At 40.5% G+C, this 19828-nt stretch overlaps 1 protein-coding gene across 1 annotated transcript in view; it reads right to left on the bottom strand.

Moving 5' to 3' along the window:
* Positions 1-19828, bottom strand: part of LOC100376163 (uncharacterized) — a 51466-nt gene that overhangs the window by 30778 nt on the left and 860 nt on the right. The window lies entirely within an intron of this gene.

The following is a 19828-nucleotide window of genomic DNA, read 5'->3' as shown; positions in this document are numbered from 1 at the left end:
GTACAGTACAGTAGACTGTCACCGTATCGTACCGTACCGTACAGTACAGTACAGTACAGTAGACTGTCACCGTATCGTACCGTACAGCACAGTACAGTACAGTAGACTGTCACCGTACCGTACCGTACAGCACAGTACAGTACAGTAGACTGTCACCGTACCGTACCGTACAGCACAGTACAGTACAGTAGACTGTCACCGTACCGTACCGTACAGCACAGTACAGTAGACTGTCACCGTACCGTACAGTACAGCACAGTACAGTACAGTACAGTAGACTGTCACCGTACCGTACAGTACAGTACAGTACAGTACAGTACAGTAGACTGTCACCGTACCGTACAGTACAGTACAGTACAGTACAGTACAGTACAGTACAGTAGACTGTCACCGTACCGTACAGTACAGTACAGTACAGTAGACTGTCACCGTACCGTACAGTACAGTACAGTACAGTACAGTACAGTACAGTAGACTGTCACCGTACCGTACAGTACAGTACAGTAGACTGTCACCGCACCGCACCGCACCGCACCGTACAGTACAGTACAGTAACCTCACCTCACCTCACCTCGCCTCACAGTACAGTAGACTGTAACCTCACAGTACAGTAGACTGTAACCTCACAGTACAGTACAGTAACCTCACCTCACCTCACCTCGCCTCGCCTCGCCTCGCCGTACAGTACAGTAACCTCGCCTCGCCTCGCCGTACAGTACAGTAACCTCGCCTCGCCTCGCCGTACAGTACAGTAACCTCGCCTCGCCTCGCCGTACAGTACAGTAACCTCGCCTCGCCTCGCCGTACAGTACAGTAACCTCGCCTCGCCTCGCCGTACAGTACAGTAACCTCGCCTCGCCTCGCCGTACAGTACAGTAACCTCGCCTCGCCTCGCCGTACAGTACAGTAACCTCGCCTCGCCTCGCCGTACAGTACAGTAACCTCGCCTCGCCGCGCCGTACAGTACAGTAACCTCGCCTCGCCGCGCCGTACAGTACAGTAACCTCGCCTCGCCGCGCCGCGCCGCATTGCACCGCACCGTACCGCACCGCACCGTACAGTACAGTACAGTAGACTGTAACCTCACAGTACAGTACAGTACAGTAACCTCGCCTCGCCTCGCCTCACCTCACCGTACAGTACAGTACAGTAGACTGTAACCTCACAGTACAGTAACCTCACCTCACCTCACCTCACCTCGCCTCGCCTCACCGTACAGTACAGTAGAGTAGACTGTAACCTCACAGTACAGTACAGTGACCTCACCTCACCTCACCTCACCTCACCGTACAGTACAGTAGACTGTAACCTCACAGTACAGTACAGTAACCTCGCCTCACCTCGCCTCACCGTACAGTACAGTACAGTAACCTCACCTCACCTCACCGTACAGTACAATAGACTGTAACCCCACAGCACAGTACAGTAACCTCACCTCGCCTCGCCTCGCCTCGCCTCGCCTCGCCTCACCGTACAGTAGACTGTAACCTCACAGTACATTTGACCGTACCTTCACCGTACAGTAGACCGTAACCTCACAGTACAGTACAGTAACCTCACCTCACCTCACCTCGCCTCACCTCACCTCGCCTCACCGTACAGTACAGTACAGTAGACTGTAACCTCACCGTACAGTACAGTAACCTCACCTCACCTCACCTCACCTCGCCTCACCGTACAGTACAGTAGACTGTAACCTCACCGTACAGTACAGTACAGTAGACTGTAACCTCACAGTACAGTACAGTAACCTCACCTCGCCTCACCGTACAGTACAGTACACCGTACAGTAGACCGTAACCTCACAGTACAGTAGACCGTAACCTCACAGTACAGTAGACCGTAACACCTCACAGTACACCGTACCCTCACAGTCAACACAAGTACAATTGTCTGTTTTAGAAGTAGCACATAAATCACCATTTATTGAATCAACCCAAAATATTATTTTAATTAAAATTTCCATTTTCACACTAGAAATAACAAATATTTTTACTACTCCAAATTAATTGAGTTTTAGTAATGGAACCAGTTTAATGGTAGATATGCTGTCATCAGATGTCAGTCAATTACAGTGTAAAAATTGACTGTTAACCAATTACCATGGAAGAGTCTTCTCATTGCACTTTTGTATCTTTTTTTAATGGAATAAGCTTGGCCTTCAGCAAAGAAAATCAATATTTTGTTCTTATTTGTTTGAACCCTGAAGACAGTATGCGTCATGTTGGTAAACCAATATAATGTGAAAAACATAAAATCTTTTGTAGCAGTAAAAATTCATCTGCTGCATGAAACAGCAACTACCCGACTGCCTCGGTACCCTACCCTACCCGACTGCCTCGGTACCCTACCCTACCCGACTGCCTCGGTACCCTACCCTACCCGACTGCCTCGGTACCCTACCCTACCCGACTGCCTCGGTACCCTACCCTACCCGACTGCCTCGGTACCCTACCCTACCCGACTGCCTCGGTACCCTACCCTACCCGACTGCCTCGGTACCCTACCCTACCCGACTGCCTCGGTACCCTACCCTACCCGACCGCCTCGGTACCCTACCCTACCCGACCGCCTCGGTACCCTACCCTACCCGACCGCCTCGGTACCCTACCCTACCCGACCGCCTCGGTACCCTACCCTACCCGACCGCCTCGGTACCCTACCCTACCCGACCGCCTCGGTACCCTACCCTACCCGACCGCCTCGGTACCCTACCCTACCCGACCGCCTCGGTACCCTACCCTACCCGACCGCCTCGGTACCCTACCCTACCCGACCGCCTCGGTACCCTACCCTACCCGACCGCCTCGGTACCCTACCCTACCCGACCGCCTCGGTACCCTACCCTACCCGACCGCCTCGGTACCCTACCCTACCCGACCGCCTCGGTACCCTACCCTACCCGACCGCCTCGGTACCCTACCCTACCCGACCGCCTCGGTACCCTACCCTACCCGACCGCCTCGGTACCCTACCCTACCCGACCCGACCGCCTCGGTACCCTACCCTACTCGACCCGACCGCCTCGGTACCCTACCCTACCCGACCCGACCGCCTCGGTACCCTACCCTACCCGACCGCCTCGGTACCCTACCCTACCCGACCGCCTCGGTACCCTACCCTACCCGACCGCCTCGGTACCCTACCCTACCCGACCGCCTCGGTACCCTACCCTACCCGACCCGACCGCCTCGGTACCCTACCCTACCCGACCGCCTCGGTACCCTACCCTACCCGACCGCCTCGGTACCCTACCCTACCCGACCGCCTCGGTACCCTACCCTACCCGACTGCCTCGGTACCCTACCCTATAGACTGACTCGGTAGCCTACCCTACAGACTGCCTCGGTACCTTACCAGACTGCCTCGGTACCTTACCAGACTGCCTCGGTACCTTACCAGACTGCCTCGGTACCTTACCAGACTGCCTCGGTACCTTACCAGACTGCCTCGGTACCTTACCAGACTGCCTCGGTACCCTACCTGACTGCCTTGTTTACAAGTGTCTGTCTTGTCTTGAACAAATTTAAAACAATAACATGTATTGATAGAAAGGTAATCCTGCCTTTGTTAGCCATACAAAGATGGTGATAAAAACGGTCTGCAAGAAGTTACCAAGTCGTTCACGGGTGCGGCGCCTCTAAATCCAAAAACAAATACTAGAGATAGAGTAGTAATTATTTGCCCATTGCACGTAACAGCTACAATTTGACAAAACAAGTCTCACAAAACACAAACACAGCATACACCGGAAAGATCTATACCGATTTGCAGTTTTTACTAGTCAATTGCCGATGGCACTAATTGCCAAATATTTTAAATAAACAAATTCAAATATAACAAGCCATGCATGGCACAGTCCTCGTTAGTTATCAAATTATAGTTTTGTTTATAGTAATATAGCTGGAATATAACCATGTCAGGAATATGATTTTTTTAACATTAAAATGATTGACATTTGTATCTGATCGTCAAACAAATACTTGACCATATTGAGAGATATTGCTCCGGAACAGCATTCAAAATTAGCCATTTTGAATACATGTATATATATAACATGATACATGTATATATAACATGATGTTGAACGAATATATAAAATTTACATATAATAGGTCAAAGCATATGGCTCTAGAAGCCCAATCATTAAAACAAAATGACGAGCATCAGGAACCCATAATGTCTAATGTATGTACAGTACAATGTGCACACAAGGACCCATGTGTTCTCGCCATTGGCGAGGCAATGGCGAGGCCATGTCCCGCCAATGTCGAGCCAATGGTGTGCCAGTGGCGAGGTCATTAAAGGGCTCGCCCTCAAAAAAGCGAGCCCAAGATCGAGCTCGTCGCGGTCAGTTAAATACGGCGCGCCTTATTTAACTCGGCGCGATCACCGGCGCGACCGGTATTTCTTGGAACACCAAAACATAAAATATCACTTCAGCGTGGTTACACGAGTGTTGTTTGAAAAGTTAACAAATGTTTGTTTTGTTGATTTCATCATTAAGATTTGTCAGATTGAATTATTTCCCAGAGATTTCCATAATCTTTACAGACCCGATCGTTTTGTGAGATTTGCGTGGGTATGTGTACGTGTATCTGATTGTCGATTTCCTATCATTGGTAGTTGTAAAAATAAAACAAAACAAAAACACTCTGTGCCGAAACCTCAGTGACAACACGATTTCCAAATATATGTTATCATGTTGTTTTGATGATATGCGAGTAATTTTGCCATGCATGTAAATCAGTCGGTGTCTGGTCCACCATTATATTACCGATGTCTTGATTCACCCCTGCACCGATCTGGAAAACGGGTCTCATTATGTGACAAAATAATCGTCACAAACTGTTTGTGTTCACTTAAATTCCAATGTATAAACCGTCATCACGACGTTCATGGAGGTAAAATGCTAGACAAATTAAAATTGTTGTACGTGGAGTCATTGCATGATGTATGTTTCCTTTTCACAGTTTAGTCAGAGGTCAATGACAATGTCGTAACAAAACCTCCATGCTAAAACCATGTGGTCAGCAACAGAAATTATACAAGTATGTTTTCGAATTAGATAATATAATAACCGCGCTTTAACTAAGACATAACCGTCAAGTTCTCTCTGTCCTGTGTTCACGCGAACTTCGGTAAGATTTTTTTAATTAAAATGCCAATGCGGTAAGTGTCGCCGAGACCTAGACGCAACAAAAGAAAAATGAAAAGCTGTCTAGCTGGTTGCCATGACGTCGACTTTTGAGGGCACCGCTAGCCAATAATACATATGGATTTACGTAACTCTGTTGTTACTTTGTACTAAACGCCTGTTTTGTTGCATAGTGCGATGCATTTTACTCAAGCGATTCCCCTTAATTATCGTGACGCCGACCGGTCACGGTGCTTCCCTTCGATTAACAACCGATATTTTGCCGTGTAACTATTATTGGAGACTATCGCGACGTTTTCCTGTGATTTTTTATGTTATTATTATTGGCTAGACAGGCTTTTAATTTTCCTTCTTAAATTTGTAAATGTGAGTGGAACGGATGTATAGGGGAGATGAGATGGGAATAATCTGAGTTACACACGAATTATTATTTGACATGTCATATTTAGTATCACATACTACCAAGTTGCTGAATATGTTTTTGGTAAAATAATAAAGACAGTGTACACTCGAAAATTTACTGTGTCGGAAAATGTATACTATCATTACAATTTTACCAATAAATGGAATGGAGGGAAGTAGGACTGACTTCCGTGATAGGAAGAACAGATATCTTGTAATGTGTAGTTTACTCTAATGTAGCGACAGTTACGTAACATCATGCAAGCCTTCAATTTCTACTTATAGTACAGTATAGTACAAATATTGACTAACAGTATTGGGTTACTAAGTTTTCATTGTAGTGTTCAGACTAAAGGTTCAGACTAGATGCATATCGTCCCAGTTTTCTATCTACATTTGTACTCCACGACCTGTACAATTTCCAAAAATACATATACTAATTAAGCCAAGCAAAAATATAGGAAAGATGTTTACGAAAGATACCTGAAATCAAGAATGCACGGCATCCGCATACAATACTACATTGCATATATTTTACATTAATTGTATACGTAAGATACTGCTTACCATTTAATATAAATTTTATATAATTTCATTGCTTCAGTCAAAATGTACTAACAAGTAAAACGTGTACATTGTGATAGTATTATAATTTGCGTTGATGTGGATTGCATTCTTTATAATGTCATGTAGGTGTTATTTAGTATGTTTGGACAGAACCTCAAATCTCAACGCTGCAATGTTCGCGAGTTATTCTGATCGTAACCTGGCCTATTTTTATGAAGGCTTGTTTTGCAATATAATAAGTAGCTAATTTTTAATGACGCAATATAATGTGTACATAGATGATATTGGTGACGGTACCTGATATGTATCGTAAAATCCTGTGACACTGAATGCTGTTCCACATTTGCCGTGGCCGATCAATACATAACTATGACTATTTTGTGTGTATACTTGAGTGTCTGGAAAATTGGTATGATGACAACCGTTTTCATGGGATTAAGCCTCCGCAAATGAAAGCAAAAACAAAAATGGAAAGAAGGTGATGATGTATACGATAGGACTATCAGAAAATAAGCCGAGTTGTCATTGGTCTTTTCTCACGGCGAAAATCATCAATAAAATGAGCTTGTCTAGTTTAACAATAACAATGTGTTCTGTATTTTATTTTGTAATTAATTTATAGCCAGTTTCATACACTGACGTGAGTGAAACAAACATCTGACAAGTGAGGCAATCTTATACACGTTGTATGTCATGCCTTTTTACGTACACGGGCTCGATGATGTTACTGGGCACGTCTATGGGCGTCTAGTGACTCTGATGTCCACTGAATATGTACTTTTGCACATACATTTGTATGTTGGTTATCAGTGTTGTGTATTACACAGGGACATGTTTAATGTATGTCAGCGCGTATCTTGTTTTTATTCTTTTCAAACCCATTTGCGTGTTTTCATATGCGGTGTGCAGAGTTACTAAACCATTGGTGTAACATGCAATTCACTTGTAGATTCGGCACATCGCGAAATGCGGGCTTCTGATTGGACGAGGGACTGATCAGTGTCACTTAGAATTTAAACGCCAGTTGTGTCAGAGTTTCCGACGTGAATAATATGTGTGCCTGTGTGAGACCATGGTGTAACTTTATTTCAATAAAAAAAATGATTGAATAAAGTACAGAAATATAACGACCAGCATGGAGCATAACAAATGTTTTATGTGTACTGAATTATTGCAAAAAACTGTTTTACCATAGTTGTTATTCTGGATGATGTGTTGGTTCTGATAGGGACCATTTGGTTAGTATACGAGTTATTTAATACCGTATTGGTATCCAATGTTATCGAGAGGACGTTCCAGTGTTTTAACAGCAGTGGCGACAAGTTTCAGAAAAATACTCTTGTTTTCTTGGCTACCGAGAATAAATCAGTGTAGCCATTAATTCAGCAGCAGAGGACCTTTTTTTCTTCACTCTGGTTGTGGTTAACGCCTCGTCCAGTTCGTATGGCTGGTCGCCCACTATCTACATGCCGTCGACGTAGTGGCGAGACCAAACAGCAAGAACCCCGTATATGCTTTAACTGTAACTGTAACTGCAACTGCAGCAGAGGGAACAACTACAAATGTTTAAATTTACTTTCTTTTAGGCTCGGTTATGATATAACCAGTTTTAAATTAGGGTTTGGCCTAATGCCTGCAGGTCATGGGTCACATGCAAATACGATATTGATCAACGAATCAGAGACCCACTTTGTGACCTTTAATCGAGGATTAACTTAAGTAAATAAACTAACTCACAAGTCGTGGCATTTTCAAACTAATATATCAGCTATTCATGTTCCGGGCAAGCTTAATCATATCCCAGATGCCATCTCGCGCTTGCATCAGCCAGGCCAGTATGCTCGGTTATGTGGCCTGCTTGCTCCATTTCAAAACCGCACCACCCATTTTACATCTACCCCAAGCCTTCAGCAGCATATGTCTCATGCTAGTTTCTGTCACCTCCTTCCACAGATTCTAAATTGGAAAGGTTGGAACAAGAACTTGATGTGGAAATTGCCATGTATAGAGGAAACACCTTTGCAGCCTCAACTAAATCCACATACTCCACCCACCGTCGTGCCTACCTCGCCTTCTGCATTCAATTTGGATACGCTCCAGTCCCAGTAAATGAGCTTGTCTTGTGCAGATACGCAGCTTACCTGGCCAGACGTCTGGCTGTCAATTCCATAAAACAATATCTTAACATTATTCGCATTCTGCACATTGAGTGTGGGTTTCCCAATCCACTGACAGGGAACTGGCGTCTGTCGTCTATTTTGAAGGGCATTGCCAGATGTAAAGGCACTGCTGTGCATCGTAAGCTGCCCATTACTCCGTCACTCTTGTTAGGGATTCGTGCACAGCTTGTGTTTTCAAGTTTGGAGGACACAGTTTTCTGGGCGATTTGCCTGTTGCTTTTCTTTGGTTTGTTGCGCAAATCTAATGTTTTGCAAAAATCCTGCAAAGATTTTGACCCCTCTCGACACATTATGCGGAAAGACTTTCGTGTGTTCTCATGGGGCCTAGCTCTGACAGTACAATGGTCAAAAACCATTCAAACTAAGGAGCGCCTGTTGTTAGTTCCACTGCCAATGGTCCCAAACCATCCTCTCTGCCCTGCGGCTGCCATATTATCGGCCTTCCTCATTACCCCTGGCCCCCCTGAGAACCCAGCCTTTTGCTACCCCCCCCCCCCCCACCCACCCAGTCACTGCCCCTCTTTTTACCAAGCGTCTTGTCTCCTTGCTGACACCTTTAGTGTCTGACATCTCGCAATTTTCCACCCACAGCTTTCGGCGGGGAGGGGCCTCATGGGCATTACGGTCTGGTATCCCATCTGAGCTCATAAAATTATTAGGTGATTGGAAAAGTGATGCTTAAACAGCTTTCCGTAAATATCTCCACCCCTCTTTTCCACTCCGTCTTGAAACATCACAGCGCTTTGCATCCAACCTCCCTACTCACTAATGGTGTTTGGGTATTTTGGGGAATTTCATTCGTAGTGTTTTCGGTTTGTAGTACATACACAACAGTTACCAGTGGTCTCCCCTGGATCAGCCTTACAAGTGATTTATATATCACCTTTGAACTGTCACCTTTGACATTTCCAACGCTAGTTGTTAAAAGGGCAGACCACTGATCTCATCAGTAGTAGTAATGTGAGTTTTTAGATTAGTAATAAATACCCCCTACTGTACCCAAACACCGTCTCTGTGTGTACTTTGTGCTGCCCCCGTCCTTAACAAACCCAGATTTAATGACCATGTTGACCTTGGTACTGAGACCTCTCAGGCAGTGAATAAGTTATTACAAGAGACCATTTGTACCGGTCTTTTTTGCAGTCTCACTGCGACGTTTACGTTTATAGCAGGCGGCTGTATGTTAAGAAATGTCGCGCTGTGTAAACTTGCCCCAATTTTTATTATTGACAGGAAAACAGTTCTTCCCCGTTTTTTTTTTAAATAAAACATCTGCTGTTCATAGTATTATCAAGACCGTTGGCATGTTTTAGTTTGGCAAACAAATTTTTCAAAAAAAAAACACGTTTTCCCGAAATTTTCAAACTGTCTGTAAATCACCCCAGACCAGGAATGGTTAACCAGGCACACGTACAAACATCATATTTTTCACCCGTTTTTCGCAAAAATAAAACAACTGTCATCAAAAATAATAATATTTTCTATTTGAATCCAAAACTGTCTGGAAATCATTCCTAGGTCAATTTGATGAACCTAAGTGTGTCGTTGGGACCAAACGGGTGACCTATGTTAACCATCACACCGTTGCGTTATTTATTTTTGATTGGCCAAGAGACTTTAGGCAACAACAAAAAAACGAATCTGACGACGTTCGTGCTTGACAAAATTATTGTAAAGTAAAAACAATTCACCCGTGCATACTAATGGGGGGTTACCATTTTTGACGGCCTGCTACGACAAACACGGTTTTACACACGACGTTTTAAATAAATTAGAGGTGAGGATACATTGTTTGAAATCGTTGGTCCTTTTTTTGTTTATCTTATCCGCTCCTGTTTGTTTCTCAAATTAGTTGTTTGCATATCAATATGTCCGATGCAAGGTCACGCTATCACTTTTGAAACAGGTCATTTTGGGGTTTTCATCTGCCGATTTTACTAAACTAGAGCTCGTCTTTTTTCAAATTTGTTTGCAATTTCTTCTTATTTTTCGATTACCCTACAAGTGTTACAAGTGTTTTTCAAATTATTAGCATCTTTTAACAAAAATAGTGTATGTTTAGTGTCATCGGATTAACGCTAAACCACAGTCCCTCCCTTGTTGACGGACTGCGACTAACCACAGCTCTAACATAAATACCTCCATGGTTCAGGCAAACTATTATTATTTTCCAACATGTGACCTTTAGTTTGGATCCAGTATGTTACTTTTTAAAACGCGGCGCATGGATACAACTGCCGAGACTCATCCACTGAACTAATAGGAAGCGTGAATCTTTTTTAGTTACCGTGCGTGAATAAACAGCGTCCTAGCACAGTAATAATTGTGTAATTTATTTATTTTTTCAGACGACTCTAAAATATATATACATGTACTAGTACGTTACTGGGGCGTTGTGTGTCCATTTAGATTGAAAGCTGAAAATAAGTATGCCAATTGTAGTAATACTACCATATAAATGCAAGACCAACACACGCGCCATTATTTTCCATCTCCCGTGGGAACGACATAAACAATTGCAACCTTCTGATGTTCAAAGCACAACTTACAATTAGTGCTAAGCGGGCGTCAAATAAAAAATCCCTTTTCGAGACACCATTTAATAATTCGACAGGGATTTTTAATTTGAAAACGTCTTGCATAATTTCTGTGACGTTAGGTGCCGACCAAGTGGTTTCATTGACCTCTGACTGAACTTTGAAGAAAACGTACATCGTGCCTACGTGATGCCACCACGTAATTTAAATGAACAATTTTACTTTGTCGTGGCATTTTACCTCTTTAAACGTCTCATAATTATAGCGAGTTACAGTTGGAATTTAGGCGAGTAAAAAGGTTTGTGACGATCATTATGTTGTGTAATGAGACCCGTTTTACAAGATCGGGGTTGGGTGATTCGGAGTGACGTTTGTTATCTTACAGTGAACCATGGTCGGTTCACGCATCAAATTCAGACTCAGACTCGGGATGCCATTGAGTTTTAATTTAGCAACTACAACACTACTTTACGCAAGACAAGACAAGCAGAACAGGACAGGGTACACAACAATTCAATCCCCGGTTAACTTTTTCAGTAACCGTTTCCAACTCGCAAATCAACAAACACGCACAAATTTCAATGTTTAATTTACCACTGGCCACGCTATTTGCAACACATTACGCAATTTATCCGTTATTTAATCTACATTCATAAACAATGTAAGAGAACTGATACTATGTTTTCTGTTGTGGTGAAAAAAAACATCGGTCGCGCCCGTGATCGCGCCGAGTATAATAAGGTGCGCCGTATCTGACTAATCGCGCCGAGCTCGACCTTGGGCTCGCTTCTTTGAGAGCGAGCCTTTCAACAGCCTCGCCACTGGTACGCCACTGGCACGTCATTGGCGAGACATGGCCTCACCATGGTCTTGCCACTGGTGAGAAAATTGGGACCTTGTGTGCACATTGTACTGTACCAAGTTTGAACAAAATCCACCCATACATGCTTGATATTTGATGATTTTTTAGCACAAAAATGACCAACATTTGGAATAGGATCATCAAACCAATATATCTGTTTATCTATGACATGATGTATAATGAATATTTAAAATTTGAAAATATTATCAGTCAAAACAAGTCTGAGATATGAATCTAGAAGCCCATTCATTAAAACAAAATGGCCGCCAGACAGCCATTTTGAATCCGATCTGAAAAATAAATGATGTGCATCAGGAACCTGTAATGTCTAATATATGCACCAAGTTTGAACGAAATCCATCCATAAATGCCAGAAATGCTTGATATTTGATGATTGTTTAGCACAAAAAAGGCCACCATTTGGCCATTTTGAAGAGGATCGTCAAACCAATATATGTCTTACTATGACATCATGTATAATGAATATTTAAAATTTGAACATAATCAGTATAAGCAAGTCAGAGATTTGGCACGAGAACCACATTCATTAATACAAAATGGCCGCCAGTCGGCCATTTTGAATCTTATCTGAAAAACAAAATTATTTGCATCAAGGTCTAAAATGTCTAAAAAATCCATCTGTAAACAGCCGAGAAATGGTTGATTTTTTGGATTTTTTAGCACAAAAATGGCCGCCATTCGGCCATCGTGAATCAGATCGTGAAACAAAATGATGTGCATCAAGGTCCTATAATGTCTAATGTATATACCAAGTTTGAACAAAATCTATCAGTAAACAGCCGAGAAATGCTTGATTTTTAGGATTTTTTAACACAAAAATGGCCGCTATTCGGCCATCTTGAATCAGATCGTGAAACAAATTGACGTGAATATGTATAATATCATGTATGATGTATGTGTGAAGTTTGATTGTGATTGGTCCAGGCATTTCTAAGATACAGGTCCGGACGCACACACAGACACACTGAGGTCAAAACATAAGTCCCCATTTCGGACTGCGTCCGAACGGGGACTAAAATAAAACAAGCAGCCTGTCGGCTGAGATAACTCCGATGTTAGCAATGCACAATATGTATAGTATTAAAGCAATCAGAATTGTCGTTTTAAACAAGAATTCGAAAATATCACTTTTTACCAAAAATGACAAAAATATTCATCAAAATTAGAGAATTAAAGATATCATCACGAAATGAACAAATCTGAGAGAGGTCAACATGTAGTACCTATATATGTAATATCAAAGTAATCAGACTTGTGGTTTTTAACTAGAAGTCGAAAATATCACTTTTTACCAAAAATTGCAAAAATATTCACCAAAATTAGAGAATTTGAGATTTTGACATGAAATGAACAAATCTGAGAAAGAACCATCCAAGGTCAGGGGTTGAAGAATATGGAATTTTTCCACTGGTCCAGGACTAGTGATAAGAAAATTGTCACTAGTCCGTGTAATAATTTCACTGATCCTGAATTGATGTTTTAACATTATTTTTTATTTTCTAAAAACATATTTCATTTTTAATACATATACATGTACATGAGTAAGTTACTTTTCTGATACAATCTCAGGTAATGGAGCATGTTCATCAGTTTTAGGTTGAGATAACTTATGTCCTGATATATGCCTTGAAGTTGACGAAGATAACAACCATTCAACAATTGCTGGGTAAGGATTATAATCAGCTAAAGCAGGTCCTTCAGACATGACAAATAATTGGTTCTGAAAATTGTTATGATTTAGTCTAGTTCTGAGTTCAGTTTTTATAACATTCACATTAGAAAAACCTACCTTACAAGCACTAGTACTAAGTGATACTGTTAACATATATTCCAATAATTTCTCAACTGGTGCACTAATAACATCATTTGCACTCTGGATGATTATTGTGTATACATCTAAAAGTGTCTGTGACTTGTGTGTTTTGCAATAAAACTTCAAGTTTAACCAATCATTAATTATTGTCTCTCTTTCTGATTCACTGAAATATGACTTGACTACTGTATTGTTCATGAGTTCAGCAGTCAATAAAATATTCATATTCGTACCAGGAACAGTTTTCAGAGCATTTAACTTCATAATAGTTTGCTCAATTTTATCAAGAAGTTCAATAATTAACAACATGTCTTGCTGAAATACCCTTGACAAATTTACAATAATTGGAAGAAAATCTAACAAAAAATAGAGCATCTTCAAGAAAGATGATGATCTAATCGCCTTTAAATAACCCATTGCGCGGTTTGCATCATCGGCTCGATTACCAGCAGTATAATTTTGTTCTAAGTGTTTTACAACTGTTTACCGCTAATATGACTTCACTGCGCGTTCTTTGCTTGCCAACCAGCGAACTTGTTTGACTGACAAGAAATGTGCTAAGTCCGTCTCAAATATATTGGCAATCTCCTTAAAGGGGAGCAGAGGTGTGGCTTTTGACACTCTGTACATGAAATCTGAGATCTGAGTGGGAAGTTGGGCAAAATGAGTACTGTGGTTCAAGTGATATTAGCATATTTCTCATTTAGTTTTAACTCAAACAATATTTATTTACTCACTGTTTACTATAGCAAGAGCGCTGTACGTGTCTTCATTTTCAGGTTAGTTCTTCTGCCGATTTCTCGCAACAACAATGTGATTTTTTATTTGGGATTTCGAGAAACTTAACATGAATCGTTTCATAGTAGCATTTCTATGGGATTGACGTACTAGCATGAATGGGTTCAATTATCATTGTTCACTGATGACTTCATTTGACTGGCCCTCTAGAGGCGAAATGACACCAGGAAAAGCGAACGTTTGTCGTCTGCTTCACAACCCGTTTTATACCCAATATTTAGGGCATTTCGCAGCACATACAAGTTGTTTTTATCGACAGAATTCATTCATAGATCTCAAATTTCATGTACAGAGTGTCAAAAGCCACACCTCTGCTCCCCTTTAAGTTCACGTCGACGTTTCAGAGAATAGTGGTAAAAATGAAATATCCCCTTTAACGTGGCCTCGAAGTCTGATATTTGTTTCAGTTTTACAAGCGTCCAAAATCGCCAATTCCAACTTGTGCGCCACACAATGAATACCAATAGATGACGAGACAACGTCTTTTATTTTCGTGACGACACCCGTCTTCTTTCCCATATTCACGGAGGCACCATCAAAGTTTGATGATATAAGAGATGTTTTTTTCTCCCTATCAGGGTTGAGATTGTCCAAATTTAAATCAACACTTGATAATCCATTCGTCAAGGCATCAAAAACCCCCTGTGATGTGGCATTTTCTACCGATGTAATCGCAACCTCGCGGGTGACAGGTAACTTGGTACGTGGCCCAACATAGCGCACATAGATAATTTCCTGTTCAATAATTGATTTGTCGGTACTACCGTCGCCAAGAACACTGATAAAATTCACTGTCTCAATTTCTTTGGAAATGTCCTTTCTTAATGTTGAAGCAATGTGTTCCATAAATTCCGTACAGCCATGACTATTAACATAATTTTCTCCAAGCTTTAATCCATTTTTCTTTTGAATACCACAAATAAATTTGAAGTCAGAAAAAGGCTTTCCTGCTTTGGCGACCGCATATGCGGTGTTGAATAAATATCTTATTCGGTCTTGGTTTTCTTTACCCATTCGCGTGAAGGATTCGACGATACGAGTTTCAAATACATTTTACTGTGACACTGGCGTTGCTGCTTGGCCATCTTTATCTCTCAAGAACTGTCGGCTACAGGATAAGTGTTCGTTGGTGACATCGTGAAATCGTAGCGGATCGAGTTTCAAATTAGTCGTTCCTTTCACTAAGTTTGGCAATATTCACAGAACATACATGTAGTATTCATAACTTCATCGTAGCGTACCCAAGGAAATTCAGTTGTCCAATGTGACTTGAATGTCTGAACACGTTTCTCATGATCATATTTCTTGTCCTTCGTCAAGTTCGCGAGTTTCTCTGGTTCACTATGACTTGATGTCACATTGTACAGTCAAACCTGTGTTAACGGCCACCTGGATATAGCGGCCACCTGCCTATAGCGGTCACAACCGAACAGTCCCTACGAATTTTACATGTAAAGTACCCTGTTTACAGCGGCCACCTGCCTAACGCGGCCAACGGCCACGCTTCAGCGGCCGCAGTGAACAGTTGAACTGCATATAACGGACATAGTTCCCGGATGTCTTGCAGACTACTGCCTTCCACCTCAGACAACTAATAAGCTCACAAAGGACAAAGTTAGCACGTTTTCACACCTTTCATTCAACCAATGGCTTCGGCAATTATGTTTTATTCTTGTTTATAATTCAGTTTACCACGGCAAGCACACCGTACCGATGGCTATGGAACGCCAAAAACATAATTACGAATTTGAAAGTGTCTTGATAAAAAAACATGCTGTCATTAATGTTTTGTTGAAATATGTATACCATTGGAATAACTTACAATTTTGTTCAATTAATGAATCGAGCAATCACAACGATGACGACCCGCAAAAGTTGTGAGTCGCCAGGACACAGTCAGGGTCCCTATGCATGTGGCTGGGGTGAATCGGAATGCCGACGGTAAATCCCCGATCGAATTGATTACCAACAAAAAAAACATAACAGCTCACTTATTTCTTAGTATCGATATTTATTCACTTTGAACTCCTATAAATACCGATAAATACGCATGTAACTGGAACTGATAGCAAAAAGTAAAAAAATCAACGCAACGGCCATGCCAGTTTATCCATCCAAATAAATTATGCTAATTAGCCTTGCGCATGTGCGTTCTTGTTCTTCCGGGGTTATGATAACTCGGGTCAAAAAGAAGAGTCGTTTCCGTTAGCCCTGCGTTAGTGTGTATCGATCACTGCGAGGGAATGTGTGTGCGGTATCGTCTCGTTGTCTAAACTAAATTCGTTCAACAATTTTTTTTCGTTCGCTACTGCCTCGGTACATGTAACAATAGATGCTTTTAACAATGATGTTAAATTGACCCCAGTTCGCCGGCCCATTATTACCTCCATGGCTGGCCAAAGCCACCAGGCATATTTCACATGTTCCTATTGTTGCACCAGTACAATAACATGGAAGTCGCACAGATTTCGATTGCGCAAAGTAATGTTTTGATTAGGGATCAACCATTTCGTAAGTGAGGTAGGTCGAGAAAATTTTTGAAAAAAAATGAACGAAATGTTTAGGGAATTGTGATTTGGGAGGAAACTTTCAAGTTGTCACAAACATGTAACTGGAAGGATACAATAGATAAGTGTTCTTTCCGTATACCTAACGTTGTAGGGATCAATAAAGCACTGCTAACTGTCCCTCTTCCTTCTCCTTGAAAGAATTTGCTATAGCCCAGAAACATTCCGATTTATTAGAACAGTTACCAGACATAATAGATATTTAAAGAAACAAAGAAATTCAGAATAGCTAAGCAAAGCAAGCTGAGTGATTTCTTTAGTAGGAAATGAGACTCAAACTGCTGCTGAACATCAACTTTACTGTACAATTACAAATCTTCAAATAATTTTCATACTACTCATTATTGTGCAATGATCGATTTTTTGTGAAATGATTTTAGTTGACATAATACAATTTAAAATCAACATTTTCATTTGTAATAAAGTGTTTGGATACTGTGCACAGTAGTGTAATAGTGTTTCAAATGGGGTTGCGAGATCCGTTTTAATACATTCAGTGCCTAATTAATATTCATGAATAAATTAGTGAACCTGTATAGAAAGGCCACCTGTCTATAAAGGCCAAAATTTCAAAGTCCCTTGGGTGGCCGCTATAGACAGGTTTGACTGTACTTCTGTTTTTTAGACAGAACTTCTTCTGTCTCATGGGCATCACTCACATTAGTTTTTTAGTTTGACTAAACCCAAAATCAAACAAACAGTTACTCATGGCTGCTGTACACAAATAATGTTTGCGCGTACAAGATTCATTGTATGCTGTCACGCACAAAGTAGTCCGACATCATTGATGTTTCCGCGCTCTATATTATTGACCAATTACAGTCTGCGTAAGAAAACGAAGGACGTTACTACGTTCCACGTAATAAACTCAGTTTCGAGACTACGAATATTAGGACTGTTTTTAGATTAAATTGTTATATGCAGACACCTTTATTATTTTTTATCTATAAAATCAATGGTTCGACAGACTTTTAGTGCTTTTAATCCGGAGGTCCGTCAAAGTAATTTATGAATCCCAGACCTCAGACCACCGTATTCTTCAACCCCTGAAGGTACTTGCATACCAAATTTGTAAACATTCTGATTTGCGGTTTCAAAGAAGAAGTTGAAATTGTAAAGTTGACGACGAGAACGGACAATCAGTAATATGAACAGCTCTGCTGTGTCGACAAAGTCAAAAATATCATAAAAACTATTTCTGTATTTGTCCGATAAGCCACTCATCCAAAATCGTAGCAATGGATGTTTCGGCAGATCTTGTGGTGTACATGTAGATCAAAGTTTCTGAAATGAGCGATAAATGTTCTAATTAGAACATTTTAAAACATTTCAGTTTTTCCTGGCACAAAAAGTACAACACAATGTGAAATTGTGACAAGTGTGAATATGTTTGCCACCACCGAGCATTCTGATTGGTTTACCTATTAGGTAAAATTACGCAGTTTCAACTAATTTATGCATGAAACAAACATGGCAGATATCATTTCACATCGAGTCGTGCATGCGACTAAAAACAGACATTTGCTAATGATGAAAATGAGTGAATTTTACAAATCTACAAACTGATATTTTTACGCTATTATAATTGCGACTGAGTAATAAAATTTTAACAACTCAAAAACAAGTAAACTACTCCCCTGTGAATAGCATGAACAATTTACACAACTGATATTTCCTACTCAACCAAAGCTTCATTTTTTTCACTTTCATTTATCAAAAAAAAAAAAAAAATAACATTTCATATTATTACATTAAAATGTATTTTTGGCTTATCTGAGAATGCAGTCTTTTTTTTTTAATGGAAACATCTCAACTGTTTGTGACACACATTTTAGAACATTCTCACCTGATGAGAACACTGACGCCAATATTTTGATATCTTGCAACCCCTGTTATGACTATTGTATTTAGGCTACCTGTATATTCAATTATTGGTTATAAGATCGCCCTATACAATGTTTTGAAGCCAGAACTTGCCTTGTCCTATAAAACATCACTCTTGCATCACGATAATAATTTTTCAAGAACATGAATTAATAGAATCCAAATGGAAATTATTTTTTCTTGTGTGCAAATTAATAGAATAATTTTTGGTCAGATGAAAATAGATAGATACAGACATAACATTTATCATGATCCAATCTAGTATTGGTAGGTTTATTCAGAAATTCAAAAATTACACAACTGGAAGCTTTGTAGATCAGGCTCAAACAGTTATCCAATCAAAAACAGAGATATTACTTACAGCAAACACAAACAAGATTTGTACAGAAAAACAGCAATGAAATAGATAAGCCCACCAACAGAGAAAGTGTCAATTTTGTTTTGATTATCAAGGATATTGCAACATTATTGTGACTTTACAAAGGAAGTTGTAAAATTTCTTTATGAATCTTATTTACGGTCCTTCAACAGTCTGGGAAAGTGGATAAGGTTATTGCAACATTAATAGGGACTTGTCTGTATGAATCTTGTTTGCACCTGCTGTAATAATATAATTTAATAATAATTAAAAATACACATTTTTCTATTACTATATATGAAGCAAGAATAATGAGTGTAATTGTGGATAAGAATACTTGTCATTTTTTCATTTGTTTATAATATAAATTCTCCTACAGATTTGATAATAATTTTCTATTTAATGGGAAATATTACTTGACAATAATTAATGAAGTGATAGATATTTGGGACATACATCTAATCTTCTATTTCTTGAAGTGAACATTGACATCAATTTATTGGATTAGTATGCCTTCTCTTTTCAATGGCTAGATTAAGAATGCTTGTTTTAAACTTTGAATTCTTTGTTTTGGATTCAGGCCAAGTTTTTGAAAATGAATGAAAAAGAACAAAAATTTACACATGGTGGATCAATCGTCATATATATTACAGTTCCTAAAGAAGAAAATAGTTCACCCTA

This window comes from Saccoglossus kowalevskii, chromosome 15 (assembly GCF_978046115.1).
Source record: "Saccoglossus kowalevskii chromosome 15, keSacKowa6.1, whole genome shotgun sequence".
In the NCBI taxonomy this organism is placed as follows: domain Eukaryota; kingdom Metazoa; phylum Hemichordata; class Enteropneusta; family Harrimaniidae; genus Saccoglossus; species Saccoglossus kowalevskii.
The sequence above is the reverse complement of the archived record's forward strand: the minus strand, read 5'-3'. Positions and strand labels throughout refer to the sequence as shown.